Source organism: Sorghum bicolor, chromosome 9 (assembly GCF_000003195.3).
Source record: "Sorghum bicolor cultivar BTx623 chromosome 9, Sorghum_bicolor_NCBIv3, whole genome shotgun sequence".
NCBI classification, from domain to species: domain Eukaryota; kingdom Viridiplantae; phylum Streptophyta; class Magnoliopsida; order Poales; family Poaceae; genus Sorghum; species Sorghum bicolor.
In genome coordinates, this window is record NC_012878.2 from 16,760,096 (window position 1) to 16,767,878 (window position 7,783).

Here is a 7,783-nt window from a genome sequence, read left to right on the forward strand (position 1 = left end):
ATATTTTGTTGGACTAACCCCTGCAGGAAAACTTTCAATATCAACCTAGGAAGTCCTAAGATAAACTGACATTGGAGACAAAGAGAGAGACACATCAAGTTTAACAATTTACACAAGGAAGACGTAGCTCATAAGAAATGATCCAAGGAGGGTGCTATAAACACGATGCACAATCACTAAGAAAGGAAAGCTTCCACAAGGTGATACTGTACCATCACTCTTCAAGCAAGGTAACATCTTAAGGTACTTGACTATCACTTTTATAAGCTTCTCGCGTTCACATGAATAAAAGAGACAAATATGTATGATTTACAACTCTAGATTAACCAACCCAACTGATTCAGCATGTTTAGTCCTTTAATCTTTGTTCCTAGTACTACCTCTATGATCCCACACTCCTAATCATATAAGCTAAAATGTTGCACATTCAATCTTTTGGAAGATATATATAAAAAAACATAAATATAGATAGATTATCTTTCCATTAGGTTGAGCGATCTGATCTGACAAATATTTTAAATACTACACTCATGATCTTATTATCCATCAAATTTGTCTTGCTCACTATGCTTAATGTTAGACAAGAACAAATACACTTTTGGTTCTGTTGGTGTTTTCCACCAACAGGACCCATGCACTTGATCTCTACCTTGTCTCTATGAGCAGGTACACTTCAAGCAAAACATGGAGGAGTGTTATAACTCCCAGACTCCACCAAGTGAAGGACCTGGATCTACGAGCACAAACACACTGAACAGGATGCTGGGCAAACGAAGAACATGGGTGACACCGTATCAAGAGGAGCAGATGTTGGGTATTCTTAACATCACTACCAAAAGTAGACTTAGTTTTCTAATTCTAGTAACGGTGCCAAAAATGCCAAACCTATCCCTCATACCACTTAAGCCAAGTTGTCATCCCCAGCATGACATGAGAGACGCGGTATTGAAATATGCAATTGCTCTTCTAAATAAATAATGTATGGGATCTGCAAGCGCACAGATTAATACCGATGTAGCATTTTAACCGGAAAGTATTCCAGGTATCGTTATTTATATTTTTATCACTGGGAAGGGATTAGTAACCTTCAATATTGATTATAGAATAGAATATGAGATTGAGTATCTATCATTGCATGTATAATTGAGAACATTTATCTAACTCTTTCATACAGGTATAAGTGTCACATAAAAGATATATGAAGTAATGAATAGTGACAAAGATAATTAATCTGATCAGCATAACTAGCCACATATAAATATGATAAGCACCTCAATTAGATACTCTAGAAAGTCATTAGCATGGTATTAGAACAAACTACAAGAATATTTCCTAAGTTATTCTCAACTATATAGTCTAGCATTATCATAGTTAGTGCAAGCATACTTAGCAATCATTGCGAGACAAGACTACGCCCATGCATAGTGATATTAGCAAGGTAAATGAGAAACATAGCAATCACTCCCCTGTAATAATATTGCTCTACCAGCCCAATACACGAGAGGGGAACTATATAAGAATCAATGAAGCTATCACTATCACGAACTACCCCACAATCTGGCATATTGGGTACAATCGCAGATAAATATGGTATAAGCACCACGCCTACACAATATCTATTATTTACCCATGGATCCGATGGATAAACGCTATACGATCCTAAGCATGTATATAGATCCAATCTAACTAAGCCAAGTACATAACTATGATAAACTAAGAACAATATAATCTTGAATATAAACAAGTAGAGCAAAGTCATAAGCAATATATTGAAGTAGAACCACTACAAGAAATGTTGCTTTTTATGACAAAATTCTTCGTGACGGTGCCTTAAATCGTCATATAATGTATCATAACATGACGGAAAAAATTTCGTTCTCACAAATAGGGGAGAGCCATGTTTTTTTGTGACGATGTTGGATTTGTGTCACATAAAGCCATCAAATGTCGTCATATAATGTCTATCGTCGTTAGCCATTTGTCCATTGCTTTTTTGTGACACTAGGAAATATCCTTTTATGACTGATTAGTGTTGTCACTTTTAGTTACTTCAATAATTTACCTTTCCCCGTGTTACTATACCTGAAGCCGAGCGTTGACCATTTCATTCCCCATCGCCACTGTCCCTTATCTAAACAAGGCCAGGAGCGGAGGGGCTCTGCGCGGCGTCGGCGGCGTGGAGGGAGCTACGCGGCGGCGGTGGCGCTACGCGGGGAAGCGAAGGACGGGCTACATGGTGCCGCTTGGGGATGTACCCTAGCTCGGACTCCGGCTGGGCGGAGGGAGCGCGTCGGCCGGCCGGCCAGCGCGGTTCTCCGGTGAACGCCTCGACATCATCCCGCCGCTCGAACTCAGGTGCTCACGGCCTGTTGCTGCCATTCCCCTCCCCTTCCCCCTCTATTTGTTCTGCAATGGTGCCTCCTTCCCCCTATTTCTCTTTGCTATTGAATCAGAGTAAGAGGCTATAGAGTGTACAAGAAGTTTGAGGAAACGAGCCCTTGATTTGATTGATGCCAAGCTAAATTTATACTGAATTGGTCCTCCCTGTTTCTTTTTTAAGTATATGAGCTCATAGTATGAATATGTCTTTGCATATCTTGTTAGTATGAATTTGTCTGAGCATATGTCTTTCAATCAGGCCTCATGTCACAGGCGTCGTCATCTAACACTCGCAATTGGCAGTCAGCTAGGGTTGTCCACCAGCCCGGACCCCTTGTTGTTCATGATGCAGCACCTCTGGCTGCAGCTGTCGATCTGGATCCAGTGATCGATGAAGTGTCCAAGTTGCCATTGATAATGTGCCCAGAATGTAGGGACGTGAGAGTGCTTGGTGCCACTACGACACAATCTTAGTATAACAATGGAAAGAGATTCTTCAAGTGCCCCAGGAAGAACTATGTGAGTATAGTGGTTACAGTTTGAGTACCCCAAATTTAAATCTTGTTTGCCCAAAATTCATTGTTGCTTGTGGTTCTAATTTGGATGTAGGGGAAATGTCATAGCTATTGGTTTGAGGAAGAATATGTGGTCTTCCTTCGTGACAATGGATATATTTCGTCAGCTTTGACGATGTCTGAAGTTCCTGAGGCTATGGAAAAAACTCAAAGCTTGGAGCACCTGAACAAGTTGAAGGAAATCGTAGGCACGAACAGGGATGGCCTAGGAAGCTGCATTTGTCTTGTTTGTGGATGTGTGAATGTAACACTATTTCTAGTATTGGCCATTGTCTTGGTTGTAGCTGTAGTGTTCAAGTAGTCAATGGCCGTGAGTACGGGCCTTTGTGTTGAAACTGTAGTGTTGAAGATGATGAAGATGTGAATGTTGAACCTATTATGGTGGATGTATGAAATGTGGGCCTATGAGCAATTGGACCTATTTTGTGCATTGCTTCTTTATGTTGTAAATGAAGGGCAATTTTGCTTATGATGTTTGACTATTGTTGGAACAATTGTTAGAATACTCCAGCTGCACATTTTGTGACGGTTTTGGATCAATTTGTGACGGTTTTTGTTGGTTTTGTGACAGTTTTTGAACCTTTTGTGACAAAAAAACCTAGAAACAGAACATGGTCCATGTGAAATCTGGACAGAACAACATGTTATGAAATATGGGCACTATAACTTGCATCACACATCAAGTATCCATTGAAAATAGACTCATTGCATATAAGGTCTTACAAGTTTATAGTTGTGATTCAAATCTGGACACACATAAAGTAATTTGCAACACACATTCAAACAATGTCTTACATCTAGGACACATCAACTAAAGTGCACAGTGTTACAGTTACATGATTCAGGTACTTAAAATAGTAGGGCATTGCCTCATTCGCTGTCTTCTCCTACATCACTGTCTTCTCCTGATGTGTTGTCTTCTTCTGGACTATGGTACTCTAGGAAGGTTTCATCTTCATCTTCACCTTCATCTGCACCTATGCAAGTTGCTTCATCAACTTGTGTTTTCTGTTTTTGTTGACGGATGGTCTCGACGAGGTCTCTACTTATAGGGCTGCCTGGTTCATTCTCTGTGTGCAATAAATCCAACTCGGGATCAATGTCTCCCACTTCACCCTCTGACACTGAAATGTTCTCCTCTTGGTATGCCTCCTGACATCTCATCTGTATTTGTTCAATTAGTGGTTGGTTTGTGTCAGACTCTTTGACATCAAATATATGTCGGTGGCCAAATTCTTGTAACACTCTCCAACTTGGACCAAACTTGGTATCTTCTAAGAAAAATACTTGTGAAGCATCTGTGGCCATAATGAAAGGATCATTCTTGTACCATCGGCCTTGGATGTTTATGCTCTTGAAGTAACCATCATCTTTCATTTTGTATGTCCTTCCCTCAAGATTGTACCATTCACACCGTAATAAGATAACAGTTCTACTCCCTCTACTGTTGTTACTATAACTCAACTCAACTATATCTGTGATTGTCCCATAGAAGTCAATTGTGTCATCACCGTGAGTACCTGCAGTTTTGATGGTGGAGCTCTGTGTCTTCTTGTGCTCATCACGAGCCGAAGTGTGGTACTGTAGCCCATTTATTATACAGGCTGTGTACGAACGCACTCGTCGAACCGGCCGGCATGCTAGTGAGTACAGGTCTTCGTCAACAGGTGTTGTGCCTTCGTATTTCAATCTAGTAATCTGCATTGCATCATAATTAACATAGAAAATAAGTGAGTTTCAAAATGTATTGTATCATAATTTATGTTTTAGAAGTTGCACATACATGATCCTCGAACCATGCAGCAAATTTTGTTGACATCATTTTATCAACATTGTTCGCCCCTTGTTGTTCTAATTCTTGCCTGTACATGTTGTAAAGGAAGAAGATAATTAGCTTTTTGTGACATTAGTATTGAATAAAGATGGCTAAAATGACATGAAGTACTCACTCTCTGTATCCTTCAACCTCCTCACAGTTATTTAGAACCAACCAGACCATGGAATCATAGTCTTTGTCTTCATGAAGTTTTGAACCACCCAATAGTTTAATAGCATGACCAAAAATAGAGTAACCATTGGGTGAAATGTTCTTTTCTGCATCTAAGTTTCTTTCAGGCCTAGTGAACCTATTAATGATGTCACTGAAGTATGTTGAGCAATGGGTCATACACTCACATGCAGTGTATGCCTCTGCAATACATCATTCAGGTCTCCCTTGATTGCGGACGAAACGCTTAAAAGTGCAATACTCATACTGCACCGGTCCCCTAAGGAGTGCCTCATCAGGTAAGTGTACTGCTAGGTGAACCATAACATCAAAGAATGCTGGAGGATAAATTTTCTCTAGCTTGCAAAGTATTTCCACAATATCCTCCTTCATCTTGAGTAGTGCATCAACCTTTAGTGTTTTGGAGCAAAGTTGTCTAAAAAACCTACCCAATTCAGCAATTACTTCGTATACATCTTTGCGCACCAAACCACAGAGGCCAACTGGTAAGATACGTTGCAGCATTACATGACAGTCATGTGTTTTCAGCCCATGCATAGATCCTGCTCCCTCCATATTAATACATCTTGATATATTGGAGGCATAGCCATCTGGAAACTTAACATTGCTCACAAATTCCAAGAATGTCTTCTTGTCTTCTGGTTTTAGAACATAACAAGCTCTTGGCTTTGATGATGAACTACCACTGTCATCTAGCAAATGAAGCTCTTTTCTTATACCTCTGTCCTCCAAATCAAGTCTAGCATTGATGGTGTCCTTTGTCTTGTATGGAATATTAAGTAGAGTTGCCAAAATGTTTTCACATATGTTTTTCTCTATGTGCATAACATCAAGGTTGTGTTGTAGCTTTAGTTTTGGAGAGTATTCCAAATCATACAGGCTAACCTTCAGATGCCATACTGGTTCATCTTCATCACGGCGTCGTTTTCTTGATTTTGGCTTATTTGGATTCTTGTCTGTCACATAGCCAATTGCATTCAACCTTGCCATCACCTCATCTGCACTAAATTTCCTTGGCTTCTCTCTTTTTTCATGCTTGCCATTGAAAGATGTGTTGGTCCTCCATTGATGGTTTTCAGGGAGGAACCGTCTATAGTCTATGAAACCAATTTTGTTTTTAAGGCTGCAGGAGCATGGATTCTCATCACAGTACACACATGCAAAGTAACCCTTAGTGGTTCTGCCTGACATTGTGCCTAATGTAGGGTAGTCATGGATTCCCCATAGAATCGCTGCACGCAACTTGAAGTCTTTGCCTTCAACTACATCATAAGTTTTTACACCCTTCCAGAGCTCTATCATGTCTGCTATCAAAGGCTGCATGAACACATGGAAATCTTTGCCAGGTGACTTTTTGCCTGGAATTAGTAAAGCAAGCATATAATTGGATTGGTCCATACACATCCATGGTGGAAAATTGTATGGTACCACTATCATCGGCCATATGCTGTATGAATTGCTCATGTAACCAAATGGGTTAAATCCATCAGTAGCAATGCCTAGCCTCAAACTACGGGGATCATCTGAAAAAGACTTGAATGTCTCATCAAAATCTTTCCAAGCTTCCCCATCAGCCGGATGTCTCAATTCATTCGGAACTACTACCCTCTTTTCCTTGTGCCATCTTGCATACGGTGCCCGCTGCTTTGACATGAAAAGCCTTTGAAGGCGTGGAATTATGGGAAAGCAACGGAGGACCTTGTGAGGAACCTTCTTTCTGCCATCCTTGTTGACTTTCCATCTTGTGAAGCCACAAACTGGGCAATGTTGATCAGTTTTGTGGTCCCCCCAAAACAAGGCACAATCATACTTGCACACATCAATAGAAACATAACCAAAACCAAGCTTCTGGAGGAGAGCCTTCAACTCATTATATGACTTAGGAAGTCCTGGCACATTCTTCAAAGATCCAAAAAGCAACTCAAGGAATGCATCAAACCTAGATGTTGTTATCCGATTGTACAATTTTACATGCAGCAGTTTAATAATGAAAGATAACCTAGTCTCCTCGGTGCAACCTGGATAAAGTTCACGCTTTGCCTCTTCCATGAGTTGTTTATATAAGTTACCACCAAAGCCATGGCTCACTGCGTCTCGCATATCTTGAATCAACCCCTGAACTCCCCTTGCACCATCATCTATGACATCTTCTGCTTGTCCTTCCTCAAGAAGTGGTGCCTGGTCATCATTTCCATCCCATGGCATATCCTCTGGTACAACAGCAAGTTCTCCATCATCATCTTGTTGGACATCATCAATAAGTTCCTCTCCATGGTGAATCCACATTGTATAGCTTCTAGACATACCATTGATTTCAATATCCTCGTGTACCTCATCTAAGCTTTTCTCTATGTGGTTTAGGCATTTGCGGCATGGGCACTTGATTTTTTCATTTGCACTATATCTTGCTCGGACATGTTGCATGAACTGGTCCACACCATCCAAAAAAGGTTGCGAAAATGGTTTTTCATTGCAAATCCACCTTCTATCCATCTTGACCTACACAAAATTAGTTGCCACATAATTATCTTCGCTATAGTAAATCGCTTGTATAGCCAACCAAAGGTGCCAAAATAACTTGCAAGAACATATCTAACCTTGATCTATGACGGTGGTGTCCAAATGTGACGGTGCTAGCCATCACAAATTACGGCTTCCATCTCTGGCTCAAGCGATGGCTGGCATCTCCATCGTAGGCTGACAGATCTGCCCCGGCGAAGCCCCCCAATGATGGAGTTGCTAGCCTCCATCTCAGGTGCCCATCTTGCATCCATTCATTGAGCAACAGCTGGATGAGGTAGGTGAGGTAGAGCCGGGTGAG